This window comes from Panthera uncia (assembly GCF_023721935.1).
Source record: "Panthera uncia isolate 11264 chromosome B2 unlocalized genomic scaffold, Puncia_PCG_1.0 HiC_scaffold_24, whole genome shotgun sequence".
NCBI lineage: Eukaryota > Metazoa > Chordata > Mammalia > Carnivora > Felidae > Panthera > Panthera uncia.
The window spans coordinates 118,510,593-118,537,659 of NW_026057580.1; the positions used below are offsets into that span (position 1 = coordinate 118,510,593).

The 27,067-nt window shown below is 47.7% G+C and overlaps 1 long non-coding RNA gene across 1 annotated transcript; it reads right to left on the minus strand.

The window, feature by feature from the left end:
• Positions 1–481: 481 nt before the first annotated feature.
• On the minus strand, positions 482–9,728 carry LOC125938151 (uncharacterized). Its single transcript, XR_007462633.1, has 3 exons — positions 9,274–9,728; positions 1,127–1,234; positions 482–1,029 (listed from the first exon to the last, which is right to left on the minus strand). It is a non-coding gene; the product is annotated as an uncharacterized LOC125938151 (long non-coding RNA).
• Between the last annotated feature and the right edge of the window lie 17,339 nt (positions 9,729–27,067).

Below are 27,067 nucleotides of genomic sequence, written 5' to 3' on the forward strand. Positions count from 1 at the left end.
GGTGAGTCTTGACTCACCAGTCTCTCAACTTTGTTCTCCTTCAATATTGTGCTGGCCATTGTGGGTCTTATGCCTCTCCATATACACTTCAGAATCAGTCTTCAATATCCACAAAATAACTTGCTAAAGTTTTTACTGGGATTGCATGGAGTCTATGGATCAATTTGAGAAAGCCTGCCATCTTGACCATAGTGAGCATTCCTATCCATGAACATGGAATAGCTCTCCATTAATTTATTTGTTTTTTGTTTTCTTATTAGACATTTGTAGTTGTTCTCATTTAGATCTTATACATAATTTGTTAGTTTTATACCTAAGTATTTCATTTTGAGGGGGTGCTAATGTAAATGATATTTTTTTTAATTTCAAATTCCATTTGTTCATTGTTGGCAAATGATTTTTATATATTACTCTTGTGTCTTACAAACTTGTTATAGCTGCATATTAGTTTCAAGAGGTTTTTTTTGGGGGGGAGGGGTCAGTTCCTTCAGATTTTCTACATACCAGTACTGTCATCTATAAATACAGTTTTTTTTTCTTTCCCATCCTTGTCTCATACCTGATCTTAGTGGGGAAGCTTTATGTTTCTTGTTGTTAAGTAGGATGTTGGCTGTAGGTTTTTGTAGATAATTCTTTATCAGGTTGAGGATATCCCTCTCTATTTCAAGTTTACAGAAAGCTTTTTATTATAAATGGATCTTGGATTTTGTCAAATGCTTTTTCTGCCTCTGTTGATTTGATCATATGATTTTTCTTCTTTAGTCTGTTGATGTGATGGATTACATTAATTGGTTTCAAATGTTGACCCAGCCTTGTGTATCTTGGATAAATCCCACTTGATCATGATGTATGTTTTTTTATACATTGTTGGATTCGATTGACTAACATTTTGTTGAGAGATTTTAAACCTGTATTCATGAAAAATATTGGTCTGTACTTGTCTCTCCTTATAACGTCTTTGTGTGGCTTTGGTAGTAGGGTAAAACTGGCCTAAGACAGTGAGTTAGAAAGTATTCCCTCTGCTTCTACCTGTGAAAGAGATTGTAGAGAACCATTATTTTTAAATGTTTCAAACCTTAAATAATTTTTAAACAAATATCAAAATAACCTGGAATTGTTTGCTTACCCATTTGAAGACTGTTCGGTTTTGAAACATGGAAAGTCAGTGAGAAGTCACTGAATAGGGTCTCAGGCTCAGAGCCTTCCTCAGAAGCTTGAAATGGAGTGGAGGGTGCTGATGAAAAAGAGAAAAATAAAAGTTACACATTTTAGTGTTAATTCTTCTGAACCTCATTGTTCAAATCCTGATAGAAAAGTATTTCTAGACTATTCTTGAACAAAGAGGTTCCAGCACATTTTGAAAATAATACTTTCTCTTGCAGCATCTTGATTACCCATCCTAACTTTTCAGCTCTAAGAATTCCTTTATTGTTTAAGGTGAATAATAATATATAAAGACTCACATTATTTGATGGTAGTAATGATTTTCAATGTTGGCTTCAAAGAATATTTGATCTTTTTTTGGAAAAGAAAACTCATATACTTGGGGCTAGAATTTTCATTTCTTTTTTTACATCTTTATTCTTGGCTGAACTCACAGCCTTAAAGAGTAATGCTTATGTGCTTGTGGTTATGCTTTAGGCAATATTTTTTCATATAAATCTACTTTAACCCGCTCATTACTCCCCTCTAAAATTCCTTCCACTTGACTTTTCCAAACCTTCCTCTCATGGCCAGCCACTCTCCCCGTTTCACACTTTTCTAAATTGTGGCTCCATTATTTAAACTGGGTAATGGTCACTTAGCTGAAGACTCATTTGTGTAAAACACATTTAGCAAATATAAACATTTCAGGGAACAGAAAGACTTCAACTCGTACTCTTTCCAGGATGTCTATAAAAATTGTAGGCTCTATCATTTTTTACGACTAACATGTTTTACTGCATAATATCTTCCAGATATTTTTTTTCATTATACTTTTACTCAATTATTCCATGTCAGTTTTTGTTTCCAAAATGTACATAACTCTTTCTTATACAACCTCAGCACAGGGTAGCTAAATTGCAAAAACAAATCTTCTGTTTACTTTTTACTTGTTTCAGTCAGCAATAAATTTCTCAGAATTTCTCAGACACTAAAACTCACATAAACTCTCTGCATTTAGGTGTTTTCAACAGCAGGAGCTATTTATTACTCAGGAAGTCCCCAATATATTTATATGTTTATGCTGTTTAGAAAAGAAAAAAGAAAAATGCATAGTTGCATTGTCTCTAGGGCATTTAATGGAAGAAATAACTAATATTTAAAATATCTATCACTTTATCACCATTTCAATTATCTGAAAGCTTTAGTTTGGTACCCAAGAATCTGGAAATAATTTAGGATTGCCTCTTAAATGTCTGTATTTTACCTGATTATGTGCATGGGGAGACTGCCAGTAAAGGAGAACAGACGGGGGGTGTCAGGCCAGTGTTAAGCATCAGCAGGTGTAATGCTGTTACAAAGTTGCCAGGGTTTTTTTAAGCAAAGATAATTGATATTTATCCAATAATATTTACTTGGGTGCATACTACTACGTACATGAATGACTCTGTTCTATATCTTCAATTTCACAATATGTTGTTTAACGCCTCAATATTTTATTTTAAATTTGAATAAATTTATAGAAAATAACATAATTTAATATCATCGAATAAATGCCCACATATTCATATGTGATTAGGACTTATAACGTCTGTATTTTTCAGAATGTCAGCGTAAAAGTCTGTAGTGCTTAACTACTGTTTGCTATGTGAATATATGAATGAATGAGCAAAGAAATGAATGAATATGTTCACAAAAGTATGTCTCCAAATGATGTTAATGGAGAATCTGTTGCCAAAAGAATATATGACATATTATAATTCTCTGGAGGCATTGCAAGGTAGAGCCAGAATGTCAGATACAGGATCTGATAAGCTGGATTTGAGAATCACTCTGTGTGACCCACAGCAAGGCATTTATTTATTTATTTTTTATTTTATTTATTTAAATTTTAATTAGGTAACATACAGTACAATATTGGATTCAGGAGTAGAATTCAGTGATTCATCACTTACACATAACACCCAGTGCTCATCCCAACAAGTGCCCACCCATTTAGCCCATCCCCCATGCTCCTCCCTCCATTAACCCTCCATTCGTTCTCTGTCATTAAGAGTTTCTTGTTGTTTATTTCCCTCTCTTCCCTTCCTCCCTTCCCATGTGTTCATCTGTTTTGTTTCTTAAATTCCACATAAGAGTGAAATCATATATTTGCCTTTCTCTAATTGACTGATTTCATTTAGCATAATACATTCTAGCTCTATCCATGTGCTTGCAAATGGCAAGATTTCGTTCTTTTGAATGGCTAAGTAATATTCCAATCCTAAAATTTGTATTGAGCCACAAAAGAACCCAAATAGCTAAAGCAATCCTAAAAAAGAAAAATGAAACTGGAGGCATCATGATTCTGGACCTCAATCTATATTACAAAGCTATAGTCATCAAGACAGTATGGTACTTTCATAGAAACAGACACATAGATCGAAGGAACAGAATAGCAAACCCAGAAATGGACCATTGAATACATGGCCAACTAATCTTTGACAAAGCAGGAAAGAATATCCAATGGAAAAATCCAATATCCAATGGAAGATGTCTCTTCAACAAATGGTGCTGGGAAAACTGGACAGCGACATGCAGACAAATGGACCTGAGGAGCACCTGGGTGGCTCAGTCAGTCTGGTGTCCGACTTAGGCTCAGGTCATGTTCTTATGGTTCGTGGTTTGAGCCCCGTGTCAGGCTCTGTGCTGACAGCTCAAAGCCTGGAGCCTGCTTCCGATTCTGTGTCTCCCTCTCTCTGACCCTCCCCTGTTCATGCTCTGTCTCACTCTCTCTCTCAAAAATAAATAAATGTTAGCAAAAATTTTTAAATGAACCTGGACCACTCTCTTACACCATACACAAAAATAAACTCAGAATGGATGAAAGGCCTAAATGTGAGACACAAAACCATCAAAATCCTAGAGGAGAACACAGGCAGCCACCTCTTTGACCTTAGCCAGAGCAACTTCTTACTAGGCTTGTCTCCGGAGGCAAGGGAAACTAAAGCAAACATGGACTATTGGGACCTCATCAAGATAAAAAGCTTCTGCACAGTGAAGGAAACAATCAGCAAAACTAAAGGCAACCAATGAAAGATATTTACAAATGGCATATCAGATAAAGTGTTAGTATCCAAAATCTATAGAGAACTTATCAAACCCACACCCAAAAAATAAACAACATAGTTAAGAAATGAGCGGAAGACATGAATAGACACTATTCCAAAGAAGACATCCAGATGGCCAACAGACACATGGAAAGATGCTCAGCCTCACTCATCATCAGGGAAATACAAACACAAATACACAAAAAGAGAGAATGCTTTGTAAACTCTAAAGCACGAATCTATGTTGTGTTTTGTTAAATTAAAAATACCGTCAAAATATCTCCCCTACTTTAGACACATGAAAAGATGCTCAACATTACTCATCATCAGGGAAATACAAATGAAAACCACAATGAGATACCACCTCACACCTGTCAGAATGGCTAAAATTAACAACACAAGAAAACAACAGGTGTTGGCAAGGATTCGGAGAAAGAGGAACCCTCCGGCACTGTTGGTGGGAATGCAAACTGGTGCAGCCGGTCTGGAGAACGGTGTGGAGGTTCCTCAGAAAGTCACAAATAGAACTAACTGATGACCCACAACTGTACTACTAAGTATTTATCTAAAGAATACAAAAATGCTGATTTGAAGACGAACATGCACCCCAATGATTATAGCAGCATTTTTTACAATAGCCAAACTACGGAGAGATCCCGAGTGTTCATTGACTGACGAATGGATAAAGATGTGGTCTATATATATAATGGAATATGACAGAGAGATAACAAAGAATGAAAGCTTGCCATTTGTGACAACATGGATGAGCCCAAAAGGCATTAGGCTAAGTGACATAAGTCAGACAGAGAAAGACAAACTGTGTGATTTACTCATACATGGAATTTAAAAACAAAACAAGGGGCGCCTGGGTGGCGCAGTCGGTTAAGCGTCCGACTTCAGCCAGGTCACGATCTCGCGGTCCGTGAGTTCGAGCCCCGCGTCAGGCTCTGGGCCGACGGCTCGGAGCCTGGAGCCTGTTTCCGATTCTGTGTCTCCCTCTCTCTCTGCCCCTCCCCCGTTCATGCTTTGTCTCTCTCTGTCCCAAAAAATAAATAAAAAACATTGAAAAAAAAATTAAAAACAAAATAAAAACAAAACAAATAAATGAACAAACAAACAAAAAATAGACTCTTGAAAACAGAACAAACTGGCATTTTGCAGAGGGGAGGTGGGTGGAGAAAGGGGTGATGTAGATAAAGGGAATAGATTAAGAGGGTATGAACTTCCAGTGATAAAATAAGTAAGTCACAGGGATGACAAACCAGGGGGCACCGTCAGTAGTATCGTAACAATGTGGGGTGACTGCCCTGGTCGTGACGGGCGCTGAGTGATGGGCCGAACGCTGAATCACTATATTGTACACTATGTGTCTACTAACATAACACTGCGTGTTGATTACGCTTCAATTTTTAAAAAAGAAAAAATACTTCAGTAATTCAAAAAAGGTAACTAGTCTTTATAGTTGTTGGATTAGCTGCAAGAGACTGGCGTTCAGAGACGCAAACGGCTTGACGCTCTAAGAATCTGAATCTCACTTGTCCGTTGACTCAGAAAGTTCCTGCTCCATTTTGTAAGATGCTTTTACCACAGAACGAAAAGATCAGACCACAGAAAGCAGCACCAGGAATCACTTGCTTGGCGTAAACACAGCCAAAATGGTATTGTTCCCACAATGACTTCACTTAGATCTGTTCTTTCCCCCCCCAACCCACAGAAATCGAGAAAAGTCACCAAGTTTCTTATGTAAAGACTGAGAGAAAGAAAAAAAAAAAGATTCAGAGCAGAGAAGGAAAGAGTCCTTCCCAGAGAGTCACAAAGACCAGCACTTGACAAGGGCCAGTGTCGCCGGCGGAAGGCAGAGGGTTAACGTTAGACGCTGGGCCACAGAGTCTACAGCCTGATGTGGCCCCTCCCGCAAGCCATGCCTGCCCCACATCCCATTTGCCAAAATTCAATACTTTCCCATCTGAATCACTTCACTGCACATAAAACAGGCAAAGGGGCTTAAAATAGTTACACTACAGCCCATCAAATTCTCAGTTCTCACCACCCGCCTAATGTAATTTTCGAAAATCAGCAGCATCTTTTTGTTGTGCGTGGAGGCGGTGTGGTGGGGGTTAGAGGTGGTTCCCATTTCCTTGTAGTCTCCAGGCAGCAAGGTCTGGGTTAGCGTCTGGGATCATTTTGAACGTTCTCAGTGGAGTAAGTGCCCACCGGCCCACCCGCGAATTTCAGGTAGTTTTAGATGAATGAGAAAAATGCAGGGGTTCCAGTCTCCGTGAGTCCCCCACGGATCTCAAAGGGGTGGGAACTGGAAACGAAGGGACAAATTCAGAAGGCGTGTTTGAGCCTGAGCAGTACGGGCGAGTGGTCCCACACTGGGGAACGTGTTCAGTACTGTCACGACTTGGACCTCGTTTTCAGGTCCTGCGTGGCATTAAGCCCCCGTAGGAAAGACTGCTCTGGCTGAGTGACCTAGAAGGGGTCGCGGTGATGACGATGATTTTCAGACAGGGCTCGTCCTTGCTTCTGCCAGTCAATTTTTCTCTGCGGGCTGTGTTTCCAGAACGCAGGGGCAAAGCGTGCCCTCTGGCATCAGTGTCACCGGCTTTCACACGCACAGCCAAGGCCGCATGGATTCCAGGAGGCAACAAGTGTCTCCAAGCATTGATTCGCCAGGCTGAGGCCAGGTGTCATCCTGAAATCCTGTCATTGCCTGGCATTTTCCATCTTATCCCATCGGTTACCAGCTTCTCATGGGACACTTGCCATTTATTTTTAATTAGTTTCTAATCTTTTTTTTTTTTAATTTTTTTTCAACGTTTTTTATTTATTTTTGGGACAGAGAGAGACAGAGCATGAACGGGGGAGGGGCAGAGAGAGAGGGAGACACAGAATCGGAAACAGGCTCCAGGCTCCGAGCCATCGGCCCAGAGCCCGACGTGGGGCTCGAACTCACGGACCGCGAGATCGTGACCTGGCTGAAGTCGGACGCTTAACCGACTGCGCCACCCAGGCGCCCCTAATCTTTTTTTTTAAAGTAGGCTTCATGCCCAGTGTGGAGCCCAACACAGGGCTTGAACTCATATCCCTGAGATTAAGACCTGAGCCGAGATCGAGAGTCGGAAACCTCACCAACTGAGCCACCCAGGCGCTCCAATTTTTTAAATTTTGAGTTATTTTTATCGACATATACTTACCATACCATGTGATGATAGTGTCCATGCACAATATCTTGGAAACACCATTTAAGTAAATGAGTTTAAATTGAATTCTTGGACAAGGAGGGGCTTCTGGGGGTCCCTGTCCTAAGACAGGTGTTCCCCTGAAAGTGACCTCGCTGGTCTTGGGGTGCAGCATGGACATTTAGTAGGAAACACCAGACCGTCTTCCAGAAGAGAGGTGCCTGCTCCCCACAAGCCTTGCAATGGGGTCCTGGGCCCCAGCCCCGCCGTGATGGCACCACCCATCACCACCTCATTATGGGTTCGGCGTGCCTGTCCCTGGTGACCATCGAGGACACAGACATGTTTTCACCTGTTTATTGGGGTGACCGGAGAACTCGCCCACTTTCACCCTGCATTTTCTATCTCGTATGATTGGTAGTTTTCCTACAACCCCCACACCAGTTCCCGATCGGTTGGTGGGAGACAAACATCTTCTGAGACTTACCTTTTTAACCCTCTTATGGTGGGTTTTCTCTGATGAACGAAGCCAGTAATTCTTATATAAACCAGGGTATCATTTTCCCATTTATCGTTAATATTTTGTAGGTCTGCTTGAAAAAACCCTGCCTACCTCAAGTTCACAGAGATGTTCTTCTAAGCCGTAGATGGACGATCAACCAGAAATTGCAGTTGGGAGAGGATTCGGATAAGGGTCCAATTATGTATTTTCCCTGTGTGTCAGCAGATGACCTACGCTTTGCCTTTTTTAATAAACCAGCACACGAGCATGCACGGGCATGACTCTATGCTTGCTCTGGTCTCTTCTCGTGCAACACCATGCTGCTTTAATGGTCGTACATTTGCAATAAGTCTCGGTAGCAAGCAGCAGGAGTCCTTTCTGGTTTCCCTTGGTCAAGGTTGCCTCCCTTTGCATTTCCACGTGCGTTTTAATATCATCTGTTTTCACAGAAATAGAGTCTGTATGTTGACTGGGATTGTGTTCAATCTTCAGATCACGACCCTGACACATCCCACCATGTTGTATTTTTTAATTTCTGTCAGTGATGGTGTGTGTGTGTGTGTGTGTGTGTGTGTGTTGTACATCTTCCCTAGACTTTTTCCTGCTGAAGTTTTTTATTGTTTCGTAAATATTATCAACATCTAAATTTAATTTCTCTTTTTGTATCTATCTGTGTTTTCACTGTTGTTGGTGTATACAAATGCGATTTATTCCATATGTTGACTTTGTGGTGTTTAATCTTACTAAATTTACTTATAAATGCCAATCACTTATTTTACACTATTTCTGTTTTCTATGTACTCAGTCACGTCCCCAGGGATAGTACCCTAGAATAGTTTTAGCATTTTATATATTTGCCAGTATAAGGGTTGACTGATTGAAACAACCTATTTTCTACCACTTATGGGGAATTTCCAGGCATCACACATATGTGTAGAATATCACTTTCCTCCAGCATTGTGGGCACTTCAGAAATGAGACAGAATGGAGCGGGTACCTTGAAAAACACATCCAAGTGGCTGATAAGAGTCTGGAACCATGTTCAAGGTCGTCAGGGACACTCTAACTCATCCACTACAGGAGCAAATTAAAAACAACAAGGGGCACCTGGGTGACTAGATTTCAGTTCAGGTCATGACCTCACAGTGCACGGATTTGAGCCCTGCACTGGGCTCTGTGCCAACAGCGTGGATGGAGACTGCTTGGGATTCTCTCTCTCTCATTCTCTCTGCCTCTCCCGTGCTCCCTCTTAAAAAATAAATTAATTTTTAAAAAAATTTTAATAAAAACAACACCACCCAAGCTATCAACCCCTGCGCTGGGAAAGCCGGGATGGCCCTCCACTCTGACACACCTGGAAAGAAAGTCAGTGCACGCACTTGGCTGCCGTCAGGGTCACCGAAGCAAGACGTAGGCCGACCTGCTGACTCTACCATTTCAACTGCAGGAGCGCATACACATGTGAGGCGGGCGGACACCGAGGTGACCCAATGTCACCTCCTACCTCCTGGCGCTGACTCTCTCCTCAAGTGCCCTGAGCTTGTGACTTGCCTCCTACTGTGTCTTTTGTCAGAGGTGACAGATGTCACCGCCTTGGACTGATCATCTATAGCACAGGTAGACGTCACGCACAGTCAGGATACTTCTGCGACTTCGTCCAGCTGAGGTGAGGGCCACATGGCAGGGGTTCCAGGTAGCGTCTGAGGGCCTGTCCCACAACTTCTAGGACCTGCGTGACAACCACCGTGCAACCTGGGACACTCTCAGCTCCAGAAAGGTCATGGCCTGCTGGCACCTTGCCCACGGCTCTGGGACCCGCTGAGCAGAGGACCCAGCTGGGCAGAGCCTGACTTGTGACTACAGCAACTATGAGATCATAAATACCTACAATGTCTGTAGGAATTTGTCACACAATGATAGAAAATCAACACAATCCAAAAAAAAAACAACAACAACAACAACAAAAAAAACCAAAACAAAAACAAGAAAGCCCAGAGCATCTCTCCATCAAAATCGTGCTTATATTTATCTCGGCTTTATTCATAGGATTCCCAAACTAAAAATAGGCCCGATGCCATTAAACAGGACAATGGAAAATGTGGCACATCCACATGACAGGATAGCAGGACCGATAAGAAGCTAATTAAAGTGACAACAGGGCGACACACACACACCGTGTTCAGCGGACGCATCTGGACCACCGATCGCAAACGTGCTGACTTAGTCCGCTTATAAGAAGCAGCAGAAAAGACAAGGCTAGTGGGTGGCTGTAACCGTGGTCACGTCTGGGTGTGAGGAGAGGGTGCTGACCAGGAATGTGATGAGGGACTTTCTGGAGCTGGAACACTCTACATGGTGGCCTGGGTGTCAGTCACGTGGGTATGTAAATATTCAGCGAGCCACACACCCCACCCAGGTGAATTTTATGTCTAGGCTACACGGCAGCTTAAAAACCTTAAAAAACAAAGGAAAATGGGGGAGTGAGCGTGTGGGGAAGGTCGTGTGCTGTCAGGCATTTGCAGACGGCCCGTCAAACAGCCACGGTCTTCTGGTCACACACGAGTGACGTCCTTCTCACAGGATAAGAGACGAGGGGACGCGTCTACAGTTTGAAGAGAACTGCAGGTGTTTGAAGGGGTCCCTGCGGAGAGCTGGGGGATGTCTTGACCAGGGAACACTGACTGGAGTGGAGGGAAGAGCTGGGGCCCATCTGGAGGGGGGACTGTGAGCCCCCAGAGCCCCCGGCCTTCCTGCCGAGAAGAACACTATTTGGGGTTCCCCGGGTTGATTGCAAGCACAGGACACCTGGCTTCCCTCAGCACCTCCTCTGAACAGACCCACTGCATGTAACGGAGACCAACAGAGGCACCTGACGCTAAATGGCTTTTTATTTAAAAGCGCGCACTTGAGAAATGATGAAAACCAGATTTTCAGGGGCGACCTTAAAGCGGTGGTGAAATCACACCCCGCCGTGAGCTTTGTGCGTGAGCGCCTGTCCCGGCAGCTGCATTAACGCACGGACTGGCCGGCGGGCGGCTGGGGTTCCCAGCCGGCCCCACCCCCAGAGCTCTAGGTGGCCCACAGAAAGTAACACGACACGTGGGCCTCTCCATCCCCTCTCTGGCGATGATGCACAGCCCTAGAGCGGCTCCCGCTGAACTAAGGCGGTAGCGAGGGACCGGGGTCACGCCGAGTTCTCCACACCCCTAGCTGGAATTTTGACCATCGCCGTGGGCCTTAATAAATATACCGTAGCTATAGAAATATTTGGGAATTGACCAAGAGATCCCAGCTGCCTCTCTTCCAGAACCCTTCATCTCGACCCTAGGTAATCGCTGCATTGCAGACTCGGAAAACTATGTGACCTGCCCTTCAGCAAAGACTCTCCTGGGGCTACAAAAGAGCTGGGCCGTGTGGGCAGGGCCTCCCAGGAGAAAGAGCCGTGCCTGTGGTCAGACTGCCAAGACTGAGATCCCAGCACCATGGCTGCGGTTCTGTCTCGGGGAGTTTTCCGACCCGAGGCCTCGGTCCTCAGACACGTCACACGGGGACAAAGTAACTCGGCCTTTCGGGAGCAGACAGCAGGTGGGTCCAAAGGCCCTGGCGACTGCTGGTATGACTGGGCTCTATTTCCGGGAAGAAGCCTTGTTGTAAGAGATAGAAATCGATGTATCTTTAAGAACAAGGGAAGGGGATTTAAAAAAAAAACTATAGAATGACACCGACAGGCCGCAGACCCCACTGTTGGGCACGGTGACTCAAGAAAACGTGTGCCGGTGTTGATACCCGTCCCACCGATGTCCACACGTGTACTTATTATACTTTTATTGCTTTCCTATCGAGTGTTTGCTCAGAATAGGTGGTGTGTAAAATTAACTTTGTCTCCTACAAGGAGGATCGTGACACCCACCGAGGGGACTCACCGCCATGAGGCGAGATCCTGGCCCCTGACGTGTCTGTGTGCTTCTTCCTCTCCGGTCCCTGCAGGTCCCAGGAGCCACCGGGGACCGGGGTGCAGATTTCTCATTCTTGGTGGATTCAGAACAAATGAAACATATTGGGCAACTTGGAACTCAGCCAAGGGCTGCCCAACGCTATGAAATTCCAATGCTGTGCCCAAAGCCAAGCCGGGCGCAGGACTGTGTGCGTAAGCTCCCCGCGGAACGTCCGGGGAAAGCAGGTGCTGCTGGCGATTCGGGGAGGCAGGGGCTCCTTGTGTTTGGCTACTTGGTAGCCAGCAGTTGTTAAATAAACAGTCGCTAATATTTATCACCTGCTTTCCGTGGAGAAGTCCGGCAAAGTCACAGGTAAGACAATATCGGTGCCTAAAAGAACACTCTGCTTCAACTACGTGCTGAAGGCTTCGTGCGCTCAGAGACTCAGGAAAAGCCCAGAATCCCAGGAGGAGCCGCAAAGCACTGGGTGGGCAGCCCTGACCCCGGTTTGGGAGGAGCTTGAGAAGCACGTGTTGGTTTTGTGGCCAGCACGTGGCCAGCACCTCAGACAAAGGGCAGGCAGGTTCCAGACACGCCAACAGACGAGGACTTGTGGGCCCCCAGCACACGTGGGTCCTCTGCCGTCCCCGGGGCCAAGCAGAGAAGCGCTGTGAAGCTCAGAGTCCGCGGACGCTGCACGTATCTCCTAACTTTTAACACAAAGAGTCGGATCAAAAATAAATCAGAAGGGGAATAAAACACTTGTGTTTTCCGATGGGGTGGCTGCGTTCCTGCCCTGCGAGGGGAGTGCGGGCACGGGCTACACCTTGGCCAGCGCCGAGCACAGTGTGCAACGGGTTTGCACGGGCACAGGCATGCTGCATAAGCCCTGCATCATGCCTAAGCTTGCTTGGAAACCCTGGCCTGTTCAGGGGGTTTCTCCTGGGTTCTGCAAGCAGTAGGTAGAGCAGAGTCATCTGGCCGATTCCAGCATGCAGTTAGAAATTTACATCTGAATTTACGCCAGAAATTTACATCTGGCGCCTGGGTGGCTCGGTCGCATCTGACTCTTGATTTCCTTGTGAACCCAGGGTCATGGGATCGAGCCTGCATCCAGCTCTGTGCTGAGCATGGAATCTGCTAGGGATGCTCTCTCTCCCTCTGCTCCTCACTCCCACTGGCTCTCTCTCTCTTTCTGGCTCTCTCCATAAATAAGAATGTTTAAAAATAAAATAAATTTATGTCCGAGCCACAATGCGCCTGCACATCTGCACCCTCCGGCCCCGGTGTCCCAGAAGCCGGATAGCGACCGGCTCCACAGCAGCAAGCGAGAGCCGGGCAACAGAAGCCCAGCTCAGGGCACACACAGGGGCAGCAGACACTGCCCGGGTCGGCAGGGAGACGGGTGTGTGGCTGTGGAGGGGCGTGGGGACACCCATGCCTTGCAGGCCACCGTGGTGGTTCCGTGGATCCTCACGGGGGTGACAGGAGGCCCCCTGGAGTCGGGAGGTGGACAGGCGGCCCCTCTGTCCCTGGCTTGCATTGCCTAACGGATGGGCCGACGGCCATTTGAAGGAAATACTAACAGAAAAGTTGGTTTGGTCCTGGGGTGGAAGACGTGATGTCCTTTGTGTCGCGACTTCTAAGTGAAGAATCAGACATCCAGCTGCACGTGTGGTTCTGGACTGAGCGTGAAGGTCTGGGTCAGGAAGAGAACCGTCTGTAGGTCAACGATCAACCTCGGACACGCCAGAACCTGGAGAAACCCCGACATCACAGGGAGGGAGGGAAACACAAGGCTTCTGTGGGGGCTGAAAACGTGAAACCAAAGAATGTCAAGAAAGTCAGGAAGGCGGGTCCAAGGAAGGGGACTTTTAGAATCAGCAGTGTCCATGGTGCCGGACGCCTCGTGAGCGGGGGCCCTGGACCGGCAGAGGAGCCAGAAGTCCCAGAGGGGGGCTGGCCTGCGGCCGCCGTGAGATGATCCGCGCAGACCCTGGGGGGCTCAGAACAAGAACACGCGATCTTACTCTTTCCCGATCAGGCCTGTTTCTCTGAGGCTCATCCCGGTGCCCAGGTTTATTTTTTTGTTTTAATTTTTTTTAACGTTTATTTATTTTTGAGACAGAGAGAGACAGAGCATGAACGGGGGAGGGTCAGAGAGAGGGAGACACAGAATCCGAAACAGGCTCCGGGCTCTGAGCTGTCAGCACAGAGCCCGACGCGGGGCTCGAACTTATGGACCGCGAGATCATGACCTGAGCCGAAGTCAGCGGCTCAACCGACTGAGCCACCCAGGCGCCCCCCGGTGCCCAGGTTTAAAAGGTCAAGTTCCATGAACCAAGTCTGCCAGCTTCTCTTACAGCTAGGGCTGTGATTTTGGTAGCGTTCCGACACGACTTGCTAGACAGCTGTGGCTTCCCAGGGATGAACTCGACCACGCTGGCCATCGCCCTCACTCTCCCCTCTCGCCGCCCCGGACGGTCAGCTGTGAGGACGAAGCGGGGCACCGGGCAGAGGGGCGGGAAGCCGGAAGGAGCCACGGCTGGGGTTTCACCCCGGCTCCTGACTTCTGGATTCCCTGTTGCCAGGACAAATCTTCGCGTCGGGCTGACGCTCGGTGGGCTTCTGTGGTTTGGAGCTGAAAGCCGTCCCTCCGGGTACGTGGACGCAGCCCTCCCTGCTGGGCAGCGTGGCTGTGAGGCCGGAGGCTGAGACTGGCGGCCGTCCGTCCGCGAGGCGGAGGACGGGCTGCGGGCCAGGGGCGCTCCCCACCCGGCGCCCTGCTCGTCCCGGCCGAGCCCGCCCTCCCCCGCCTGCGCTTCCGTCCACGCATGCTCCCTGCAGACTCCGAGACCTCCGTGGGCCTTGCAGGGGGGCGTCGGCGCACACCGGGTCCGCGCTCCCTGGGGCATCCGAGCCTCTGCACTCCGAGACGATGGCGGCGAAAAGTGAGTTCCGGCACACGTGTGCGGAGAACTGTGTCCTGCCGGGGTTCCGCTGAAAGCGGGCGGTCCGTCTCCGGCGCCTCGGGCCCCTTCCCTCGGGCGTGGGAGCCCCTGCCAGAGCGGCGACCTGGGGAAACACACACGAGTCATAAAAGTGGGACTGCGGGGCGGCAGGTGCACAACCACGCGTGATCATCTCCCATCGAGGAAGCGGCACGAATTACTGATTGAAGCTGCACGGACATCGTCTGGAGAGAAGGCGCGGAGAGGCTGGCACACGTCCGCCCAGGTGCCCGGAAGGCGGCGAGGTCCCCGCGCTGCACGGAGGGCCGCGTGCGGGTCTGTGGGGCTGAGGCCGGAAGGAGGTGGAAGCAGGTGCGCACAACACCGCGTCCTCCGAGCTGCGTGCTGGGGCTGCGGCCTCACCGCGGGGTCTCAGGACAGAGACAGGGGCCCAGCTACATCCAGAAAGCCACCGCTGCGGCCGGGACAGCTGGGCCCTGCCTCACCTGCCTGACCGACTTCGCCCGGCCAGCACCCACGTCAGGGGTGCTGTTCTCCAGAAGGACAGGCTTGCTGTGCCGTGGCTTCATTGAGGCTTTGGAAGAAGAAAATAGGTTTGTTGTTGTTGTTGTTGTTGTTGTTTGAGAGAGAGAGAGAGAGAGAAAGAGACTGAGCATGTGTGAGCAGGGGAGGGGCAGGGAGAGAGGGAGAGAGGGAGAGAGAATCCCAAGCGGGCTCCATGACCAGCACAGAGCCCGATGTGGGGCTTGATCCCGTGACCCTGGGATCATGACTTGAGCCAGACTCAAGAGTCGGACGCTCAACCGTCTGAACCACCCCGGTGCCTGGAAGAAGATAGTTTTAATATGTGTTATTATAATTAATCTTTAGCTGGGTATGTTTTAACTTAAAAGAAGAAACACATTAAATTCATCCAGTTTTAGAAATCACTCTGTTTTTCATTTATAACTAAACGCAGGTTAAAAATAATTCCTATAACGAATATTCCCTTTCCTCCTCGCTTTCCTGCCACCCGTCCAAAATCTGTGGGTAAATTTGAGCACCTTGATGAACGTGGAAATACATTTTAACTGGATTCTTTGGAAACAAGTTAGGGCAGAGTGTGTTGCATTATATAAGATCAGACAATAAGACAAATAAATACTAATATTTATATAAGATCAGACAATAATACAAATACATATTAATATTTACAGATCTCTGGGTTTGCTGAGACATGTATTCAACCAAAAATCAACAAAAAAACCTCGTAAAAGTATGCATCTTTTACATTCTTGTGTTTTTCTCTGTGTGTACCATAACTTGAGATACATAAAAAGTATTTTTCACATTATTTGAAACCAAAAGTATATATAACTCCATTTCTTTAACAGATAAAAACCCATCAACTTACTTACTGCGTGTGGAATTTAAACAATGTGACACAAAGCACATCGCTTTTAATAGTTCCTAAAGGCTATCACAGAAAAGCGGCTCAGACATGATGCGCATCTGCCTTGCTAGCCAACTACAAGAGGCTTTTGGAAGTCTCAGCAAAGAAAAGCAGACGTTAAGGCCAAGAGAAAAGCCATCCGGCCGCTGGCTTGCCCTGTCCTGCTGACCTGTGCTCCTCTCCCAGAATGAATTCATCACTAACTCAGTATCGCTAGTGTTGAGGCTTTTCACACCTTGTGCCTCACAAAACAGGATGTCAGTGTTTAGTTGTGTCTGTTTTTCATGAATGAAAAAGGCCGACAGAATCACATGAGTTGAAATTCATTAACATAGGAACACTGAAGTCCCTCCAATCTCCTGCTACTTAAGTGCAGAACAGGGTTGACAAGAAGCGCAGAAGCATCTGATGCAAACGCCAAGTCCCCAAACCCTTCCTCGGACCCGATCCAGTGGGAGGGGACGGCCCCAGGGTGGTCCTGCGTCTGTGCCCCTCACGAGCCGTGGGAACGACTCTGTCCACTTTGTCTGGAGCTGGGGAGGGCCCAGGGAGCCCCCTGTCCTCTGGACTTTGGAAGGGCCCAGGACACACAGGACCTAAGATGCCCCAAGTGTGGGCTGCCAGGGTCTCCCAGGACCAACTGCTGTAGAGCCCAGAGCACCAGCCCTCCCGTGCCCCCACCACGGGTGCTCAGCAAGCATACCTGCTCCCTCCTGCCGTGTGAGACCGGGACTGGCGGGGACAGAAGCTGCCCGCATAGAGCCCACCGCCCGCTCCACCCCGCCTGGGAGGAACACCACACCCCTCCGCCTCCAGAGGCTGGGGCGGTGGCTGTGTGTGGGAGGGGGCGCCGTGAGGGCTCCAGCACGGCTTATTCTCTGGCCAGCGTCTACATCGTCTGCACTCGGCCAGGGAGGTTCCTGGTTCCAGCAGAGAGGAGCACAGCACGAGACACTGCCGGGCACAGAAGAAGGATTTGTCCATCACATGTCTGGTCTGGGCAGGTGGGACGGGTGAACCCCACAGCAGCCCCGAGGCAGCGACGGACAAAGGAGCTTGAGACCCCAAGACTGGGATGAAGCGACGCCCTGAAACGTCCGTGTGGGCACTTCAGACTGAGATTAATTAAAATGTACAGTAAACACTTGGACAACCACTAAAAGTTTTTAAATATGTGTAAATAATAAGATAATAAAGGAAATTAACCAGAGTCATTAAAAAGTGCTCAACATACTCAAAGGAAAGCAGAAAGAGCAGGAAAAAAAGAAACAGAGAAAAAGTAGCAAGATGGGAGATTTTAATTCCATCACATCAGTGATAATCTTGAACGTGAATGTTCTCAACACATCGGTTAAAAGACTAAGACTCTCAGAGTGGATACAACAGAAAAAAAAAACAATATATGCTTCTCATAAGAAACTCTATGCATAAACACGCAGATAGGTAAAAGGCTGGAGAAAGAGACACCAGGCCAAATCCAACCAAAAGAGACTGGGAGTAGCTACCTCAAAGTCCACGTAGACTTTAGACCAAGGGGAATGATACGAGCGCCTAATGATAAAGGGGTCGGTGTTCTAAGAAGACGTAACAACGCTGAGTATGGACGCACCTGACAGAAGCTTCCGGAACCGCCAGGGCACGTGGACAGAGTTGCACACATAGAAACTCCTCGTAGTTGCTGGTAGGGCAGAGGCAGGAAATCTGTATGGACAGGAGCGATGCCAGCCCCACAGTCAGCCCATCCGGCCTAACTACCGTTCGCAGAACACTCCACAGAGACCGAGCAGGACTCCTGACAAACGTTAAGGTCCTGGGACGCAGAGAAGGCTACGTGACCTGACAGCCACACGCCACGTGCTTTCCGTGCAGACCCGGGATGGGAGAGAGACCGAGGGGGAAACCAAAGAGATAAGAATAGTTTGTGCTTTTCGTCAACAGCCACAATGTTAACTTCGTGGCTGTCACGGTTGTGTGAGAGTTGGCATCCGGGAGGCGGGGGAGGGTGCGGGCAAGTGTCTCTACTGCCTTTGCAACTCTTCTGTAAGTCTAAAATTATTTCAAAACAGTAAGTAGATAGATACAGACGTTTTTACGTACACGTACACACATCCATGTGTGTATACGAACGCACCGCTTTCCCTGCTATCCGAAATAGAGCCTTCCGATGCAAGCTTTCAAAAACCAGAATGCTGTAAGCAAAGCGGCAAGTACCTCTAATTTATGTGGAAAGTTCTTGAGCGTTCCCAGACCCAAAGCAACCTGTCGTAGGCCTTTCTGATACCTCAGGACACATCTTGCTAACAGACACACAACACACGTGGAGAAGAAGCCCCGATGTGCACAGACACGGTCCTGGGCTCTGGGGGCTGGAGGTGGCGATGCTGACGTGGTTCCAGGGAAAGGGGGGGGGGGTTCCCAGTGCCCACCACCCCTGTGCCTGCTCCCTGCGGACCGACACTGAACATTCTTTTCCTTCTTTCACCTTTTTCGTAAAAGTAAAAGTCCTCCTCAGATTTCCCTCAGTGATTGAAAACAGGTACTAATGTAGGTCATTCCTAAAAGCAAAGTAGCGGTTCATGAAATTTGAGAAGCAGGGGATAGCTGTGTATGCCTGCGCCCATATATGAGTATATATCCATATATATGCATTCTACAACCATTGACGGTGACCAGAATTTTCTTACTATGAAAGCAGCATATAGGAACCCAACAGAGCCCATTTGGTAGCTATTAATGAGGACAAAGTCAAACTTACCCTCTAATGAGGTGAGATTCTCAATCCAATCAATTTTATAACCACTGACCTAAATTTCTAGAGCCACAGAGAACAACATCACCTCTTTCAGACCTCCACACCATGAACATAGCTATTACTTCTTGTATATGACAGCACTTTAAACACGTAAACACGTCTCTCAAAATTCTCTTGCCTAGCTTGGACTGGCAGTTTATAGGCTGTATTATACCGAACTTTGCTATGTGAATCTTCATTTCGGAGCACGTCACAATTCTGCAATTCTATGACAAATTTTCTCAAATATGGAATCAGCTAATAACTTATTATGAAACCAACTACAGCAGATGAGAGCACAAGGCTCTTTTTGTGGGGAACAAGCTTAGGAACTCCCTGAGTTTTCACCCATGGGTTAACAAGGCTTAGGGATAGGAAGCCTCAGGATGAAAGCATCCAAGTTTAGGTAGGTATTTAGGGTGGAAATGCGCCCCAATTTAGTACCATAGCATAAAGCTGTATGCACAGGAAAGAAGAACCAAATTAGGTAAACAGGCAACCCGGGGCTATAGACCACTGAGGGGGAAGTTGCCCAGAGTGGAGCTAATTAGCAAAAGAAAAGTGCCTTGTTGACCCTGAAGTAGCAGGCTCTGTCTTGTCCCCAAGCTAGCTAAGATGAACAGACATGGCGCCTCATTCCTGCCATAAACAACCATCTGCCCGGCACCAGGACCTTGCTTTGCATTGACCCACACCCCTAACACAGGCATCCTCAGAACTGCCTTTCCCTCCCACCCATGAGTTAATGTTCACGGTTTCATTGTCTCGTTGGGCACGTCCATCATGCTTATAAACCTCCTCATCCTAATAAAAATGGAACAAGGACCCATAATCGGGGCTCTTGTCTCCTCCCGGACATTAGCCTCTCTCGCATTTTAATCCTGTGTCTGCTCTCCTGCTGGACAAGACAGACCCAGAGTCTACGACATCTTTTCTTGCTCATGTTATTTCAATTATAGTTATCAAACTAAGCTCCATGATCGCTCATCCAACAAAGAAATAATTAAGTGACACCTCAAGGCTTTCAGTTACTGAGTAAGGTGGACATGTTTCATTTGTCAATAAAAGAAGCTTTTCCCTCAACACTACTTTGTCGCCCACATTAAATCAAGGATAACACATGGCCGACTGCCTCCCGCTCATGATGTCTCAGCTTCCGTGCGTCCACTGGCAAATGCACCTCTTTCCCCTGCAGGTGGCACACAGACTGGGGAAGGCACCACCCGTGTTGGAGGTCCACACAGTGCTCTCTGGTCAGTGTTCCACCCGCCCACTGCTATTAGGACACCAGTTCTGGTTTACGAAAAACATGTTGCATCAATGACCCCACCTAAGCAAAGAAATGTTTAGTGAAGGAATAATCCCATGGTATTTAACAGGAACGGTGGTGCCGTGGGACCTGGAGCCACCCTATGAGATAATCCATGACATCACTGGGTTTAACATACTGTGTTCCATTTCGGTAAGAGGAATTTTCCAGCTTCAGATTTCAACTAGTGGATTGTAAAGGCGTTCCTGCACGATACAACACCAGAATCGATATTGATCCTGCACCAACCACAAAATCATGTGATGTCATGTCCACCTCTCTAGAAATCAGAGAGACACATTATGAAAATAGGGAGGCACGACAGAGTACCATCAGATAATACATATTAAATTGTTCAAGACTTAAATTTTAAAATGTGCAATGCTTCTAGAAGTGAAAATTAGTAGATCTTTTCCAGAAGACAATTTGGATGCACATATCGTAAATGTTCTACACGGTCATTGCCTGACCTAATATTTCTACTCCCAAGAATCTACAGTAAGAAAATACTAATACAAAAAAAAAAAGATAGTGAAGGATTCATGTAAAATTGTGTTTATTACAACATTACTTAGAACACTAAAATGTTATAACTGCTCTATGTCATGGCTTGAATTGTGCTTCCCCCTAGATTCATGCTAAAGTCCTAACTTTGAGTGCCTTAGGATGTGACCTGGTGTGGTCATGGGGGCTTTAGACAGGAAGTCAAGAGGCAATGAAGCCATTAGGGTGGCCCTAATCCAATATGACTCTGTCCTTATAAAAAGGGGAATTATAGAGACAGATGCATAAAGAGGGAGAGTGCCCTGTGAGGACAAGAGCAGAGACTGGGGCGACGTGTCTACAAACCAAGGAACACCAAAGATGCCTCCAGCTCCCAGAAGCTGCAGAGGATTGGGGAAGCAGATCCGTCCTCAAAGAAAGGAACCCTGCCCACACCTTGACCTCAGACTTCTGGTTTCCAGAACAGGACAGCCGCAACTCCTGCCCCCTGGTCTGAATCCTCTCCCGAGTGCTTAGGAACATTCTGGAGTCTGGGGGAATATGGAACCTATCTGCACATTTCATCTATGAAACTACAATTATTACATATACAAGTAATCCTATATCTTGCCTGACATTTGAAGAAGAGAGTCCCCATGTTTAGAAAGTTTGGAACCACAAAATCAAGGATTAATGATCAACTTCACCCATGTAGTAGAAAAACCAAATCTGCAAAACCTCTGCACACCCACATGGAAATAGGGAAGGTTGTGCCGTGTAACGAGCAAGCCCACCTCCCATCCTGGGCTGCAGGGACCATGGCCAGATCTTACCCATGTGGTTCTCGGCAGGGCTCTACTCACAGCACCATGGACAGGTGCCAGAGGGGCTGCGGTGCAGAGCGTGTCCGAGCCCAAGGAGGCATCAGGCAAAGCCTACATCCAGAGTGCAGCTGGCCACTCCCCCCACAGCACACTGGCCGAGCTTCTCACTCGGCCTCCCCTAAACCTGGGGCCAGGACTACAACCTACTTGTGTCTGCATGGCGGGGCAGACACAGAGCCGGGGGAGCTTGGCAAGTGCGTGAGGTCCCTGCCCTCAGGAGGAAGCACTCCTTCTCGAGTCCCTGACCCTCCTCTCTGCAAGGCACACACCCACCAGGAAGGGGTCCCCGGGCCCATGGGCCACCCCAGCAGAGCTATGACCTTCCTTGTGCTTTGTGGCCGCACCTAATGCCGGTCCTGGGGATGATTCCCCTGCTGCCCACGTCTCCCCCAGAAAGGGCTGGGGGCCACAAGGATTCCCTTATGTATCAGAAAGTCTCAGACACTCACATCCAGGCACATGATTCACTGTTGCTTTGTTTTTGTAGCATAGCTCTTAAACACGTGGCAGATTTCTCTTGGGCGCCTGGGTGGCTCATTAAGCATCCGACTTCCACTCAGGTCATGATCTCATGGTTCGTGAGTTCAAGCCCCACGTTGGATGAGCACAAGCCCCACTTCTCTCTCTCTCTCTCTCTCTCTCTCTCTCTCTCTCTCTTTCTCTCTGTGTGTGTGTTTCTCTTTTACTTGATTCTGGACAGATTTGGGCCAACAACCGTGCCCTGGTTCTTTTTCAGAAAAACTTGTAGATTCGGTCTATGTGTGCGCACTCTTCTGCTGATGCCTCTTCTCTCTCTCAGGCCCCAGGCTTCCGTGGAGGTGCCATAGTCTACTCTCTGTTTTCAAGCCCAGCGTGGACTCTGCTGGAACCAGACCTTTCACACCTTCGCTGTGCCTTTGCCCTGGGACGTCCTAATTCAGTCAGGTCCTCAGGGCAGGGGAAGCTTGCATCCTGATGTGCTCCTAGCAGCAGTGTGACTGAGTAGCTCGGAGTCTCTCGGGCCCTCGTTCTTGTGTTATCACTGTTGTCTTTGACTCTTATGGGTCATGTTAAAAAACCAGCTGACTTCCCCAACCTCATCCTCAGATTCTGGGGTGTCTCTGTTCCCTTTTCTTCCCACTTACAAACCGGTCACTGGGCTCACTTCACGTTTTTGTTTCCTTGTTCTTTGGAGCCTGTCAAGTGCAGCCACCAGTAATGGGTGTGTGCGGTGAGCACCCGCCTCCCACCGTCCTCTCCCAGGACGGCGGGGTCCGGGCGGCACCATCCTCCTTCAGGTTATCACCAGTGAGTGTCACCAAGTGACACTGCACGGCCAGAGCCATCCCCGTAAGCCACCCCACAGCTTTCCCTTGGCCGCTGCTGAGAGTACACACCTGCTCGGGCCGGCGGGGCTCTGCCGCCACGGCTCTGAGCGTGGCCACACTTCCACACCTGCCATCAAATGCCCAGACTGCAGGCGACACACACCGTGTGGCCAGGCCACCAGGTCAAGCACTGCGCCTGCAGGAAGGACGTTGAGGGACGAGGAGAGGGGAGCGTTGACGTCCGCCGTCCTTCCCAGCAGCTTCCACACCCCGGACTCTGAGACGAGAACTGCGTTTCCTCTTCCACCGAGTTCGCCTGAAGAAGGCCTGGGCTTCGCGGTCGATGGTATGCACACCAACAGAACCAGCTACTGGGGGAAACGGCAAGAATTCCCAGTGGACAGAGACAGCAAGAGCGTTTTGTGCCCATGGCGTATGTATGAGTGCCCTTTCTTGGCTAGCTGCAGCTCCCGCACAAAGTTATTACACGTGGTTCAGTTACTGGCCGCCGTCACATGCCGACATCATCCCACAAGAATAGTGAGACGTTACTCTACAAACCCGAAACGGCCAGATGTTTTCGCTTCTGAGCCCTGCACTCTGTCGGGCCCATTACACATTTCCCCAAATCCTAGGTCCTTGGGTATAAGAAGCCTACTCCGTTTTCTCTCTGTGTGGCTGTACCTTCCAACCGTCTGTAATGACGCTCGGCCCCCGTGGCCCTGTGGGAGGGGTCTTTCACCAGGCACCCGGGGCCCCAGCGGGGTCACCATCTTCCTCCCAAGCAAGCTTTCTACCATTTTCCAAGACGTCTCTGAGCATCTCAGTTCGGCTGAGGTCACTGATCATCCATAAATGCTGTTCACATTTAGACACAGCTGTGTCTACACAACTGGCACACTGCCTACAGCTGTCGGTTCTCCGATGGAGGCTGAAGATAGAAATCCCATGGCGCCAGCCACAGCCACGAACTTACAAGTGTGCTTAATTACACAACAGCTATACTCAAGGTAGACGTGAAAACGATGATTTTATCAGAACGTACCGTCGACATAATTTCAGTCTTCCTGGTTGTTCAAAGGGCACGCTGATAAGTGTGCCAAACTTAGTGTCAAATCTTATTACTTGAGATGGGACACCTTAAGATGCATATCTTAAAACATAAATGATTAATTAGGAAGAGGAAACCTATTTTAGTCACTGAAGTTTGCCTCTGTGATGAAGTCATGTAAATTATTTTGACGCGCACAGTGTGAAAAAGTGCGTAGCTCGTAGAAACTACAAAAACAGAGTTTCCAGTCAGTCCCTTAACTGATGGATAGGACGCATGTCACGTGAGCATGTGGAGAGCAGGGGTCAGAGCAAAATGACGGACGAGGACCTAACCCGCCCGACATGGAGAAAATCAAGGAAAATACCAGCCGTCTCTGATTACGGTGGGGAAAGAAAGGAGCCACGACCACCACAACGCCACGGTTTGTACATTTTCAGTTGCTCCCAAGACCCCCTTCCACACACACGACGCCCTGGAAAATGGAACATCCCATGAGGTATGAAAACAATCAAAGGGAAGAAACGTTCTCAGAAATGGGGAAAACACACAGGATGTGAGCATGCCCGCACACCGCCCCTAGTGAATGTGGGGCAAGCAATTCCCACTGGAATGTTAGTGTTCCACATCTTTCCAAACCAGCGTTTTTGGTGGGGTTACTGTGGAAACACACATTTACTGGACTTTCTGAGCCCCCGAGACAAGCTCTTATGTCTAGGTAAGGTGTGACTTTGGAGGGGAAGCTTGTCTTAATCTACTGTAAATTCCAAGTCTTGAGAACTTGTTAAAAACCCATTTAAAGAGACGAATATTAACTGTGCTCCTAAAAGTAGTTACGAAGAATGTACAGTTACTTTTTGTTTGTAATGGGTTATCAGAAAGGAATGAGGACTTCTTCCTCAGGAGCAGCTGTTTTTTGGCATCTGTTTAATTTTCCCAGAACCATAATCTTCTGAGAAGTTTATATAGCAAATAAGATAAGAAATATGTATACTTTCGACATTAAAGTAATTTCCTAGACTGAATTTGTGTCCCACACCAAAAATGAATTTTTTTTCCTGTAAGGAGTGGAGCTGTTAAGAATCCTGACATGACCCGATGATCTGTCCAATGTAAACTTGATTATGATTTAAACAAGACGATTAAATCTGGGGAGTAGTGAATGCCCCCAACTTGTGCCTGCAGCATTGGCCAAGATGTGAACAGCCCTTCCCTGAATCCAAGCGGGGAGACGTAGGCCATGTGGTGCCAGGACGCAAACACAGCCAAAGGGTAAAGTCAGGCCATGTTAGATAAGGAACAGTAACGAGGACTTGGTGTAATATCAAGCAAAGATGTATATTCCAGAATAACTTACAACAGCTTGAAGAATGCTCAGATCAGTGCACTTTCCCCCCAAATCGTCCAGGCATTCTCTTTGGAGACTGAATATGCAATTGCAAATTGTGATTGAAATCCACGGTCAACTGCGGATATTTGAGACCAGCAAGAGTCAGCTCCCTGAATGAGTTTTAGAAAAATAATGGCCATGCACACATTTCCTCCCTTACTCGACCATTGCTCACAGTTTACTGGAGTCTGACAGGGTGGGGGTTCCGAGACCTCACACGTAACCTGCTAGTTGGCGTTTTTTCTTCACTGAGCTGAATTAACCGTCCACACGTCGGAGCAGGTTGTCCCGGGGAAATGACACCCTCTCTGTGGCACTCCAAGCCACTGGTATTTAGATGCCCGCCACGGGGAGGCTTTAGCCACTTGCCCTTGACATACAACCTCTTTACATCCATCTGCTTCAAGATTCCTCACTACATTGTTGGTTTTCTGGAAATGGATTTCAGTTTGTCAAAATTTTTAAGTCGCTGGGTATTTAATTCGACACTTGAGACATGAAATAGGGGTACTTCCCTCTTGCTTTTACACCTCTAGCTGTCGACTTAGTGCCCAGCACACAGCAAGAGGTCAGGGTAGAAGGAGAATAAAGCCGGTGTGTCTCCTTCGTAAAGCATCTAATTCAGGAGTGGCCACATTACTACTCGAACTGCACCGAGCTCACAGGCAGCTCAAATCCTTAGCCCGGAACCGCCTTTCCTGTTAGAGGAAAGTCTCTCCTCGGTCTCATATCTATATTTATTCCTACAAAGTAGAATTTCTGTTATGTTTAGTTTACTCCTTACACATTATCATGTTTCCCTTTTCTTCAATAAGCATGTAAAATGACTATAATAAAACCACCTATGTATGTTAAACAACATCTTTTGATTATCAGCAATACAGGAGATGGAGCGTTATATTTCCTTCCATCCGCCCCACTCCCAACCTGCCCCACCGCACACCCCCTGGGGCTGGAAACACAAGAATCCTGTGGCAGAAAAGCTTTCTGTCCTGTGCAATGAAATGGAAACAGACATATTGATGACTCGGGGAGGCGCACAGAAGTAGCGACAGGGTCACCGCGTGGGATACGGGACAGGTACTTCCAGGTCATGAGATGGAGAGAGGTTTTACACTAAGTTCCAGAACTCCATGAGGACACAGTGCAGGCGAGGGGAAAAGAAGCAAGAGACGAGACCGGAAAAGTAGCATCAGGTGGGGAAACCCTCTGTGCGTGTGCCTCTCGGGAGGTAGGGGAGCCCCGGGGGTTCCATCGTGGGGTGGGGAGTTCCTCCGTGCTACAGATGGATGACGCTGGCAGGAATGGGGAGGTTGGGCCATGCAACCCCCTCCCATGGGGGGTGGGCCTTCTTCTGATAGGAGCTCAGGCTAAGGCATTGTCACAAACTACCGATTTATTTGCAGGACGCGGAAGTCTCCGACTCTGTCCCCCACGGTTTTGTCCCCAGCGCGCACACCACAGTTCACTAGCCTCAAAGATCTCTTCCCCCTTCACTGTCTTTCCTCGTGCGAACCATCTGCCCCCAGATCAGATTCGCTCTGATTCATTCTGTTCTCAAGACCCATCGCCCTTCTCCACCTGGTGGAAGAGA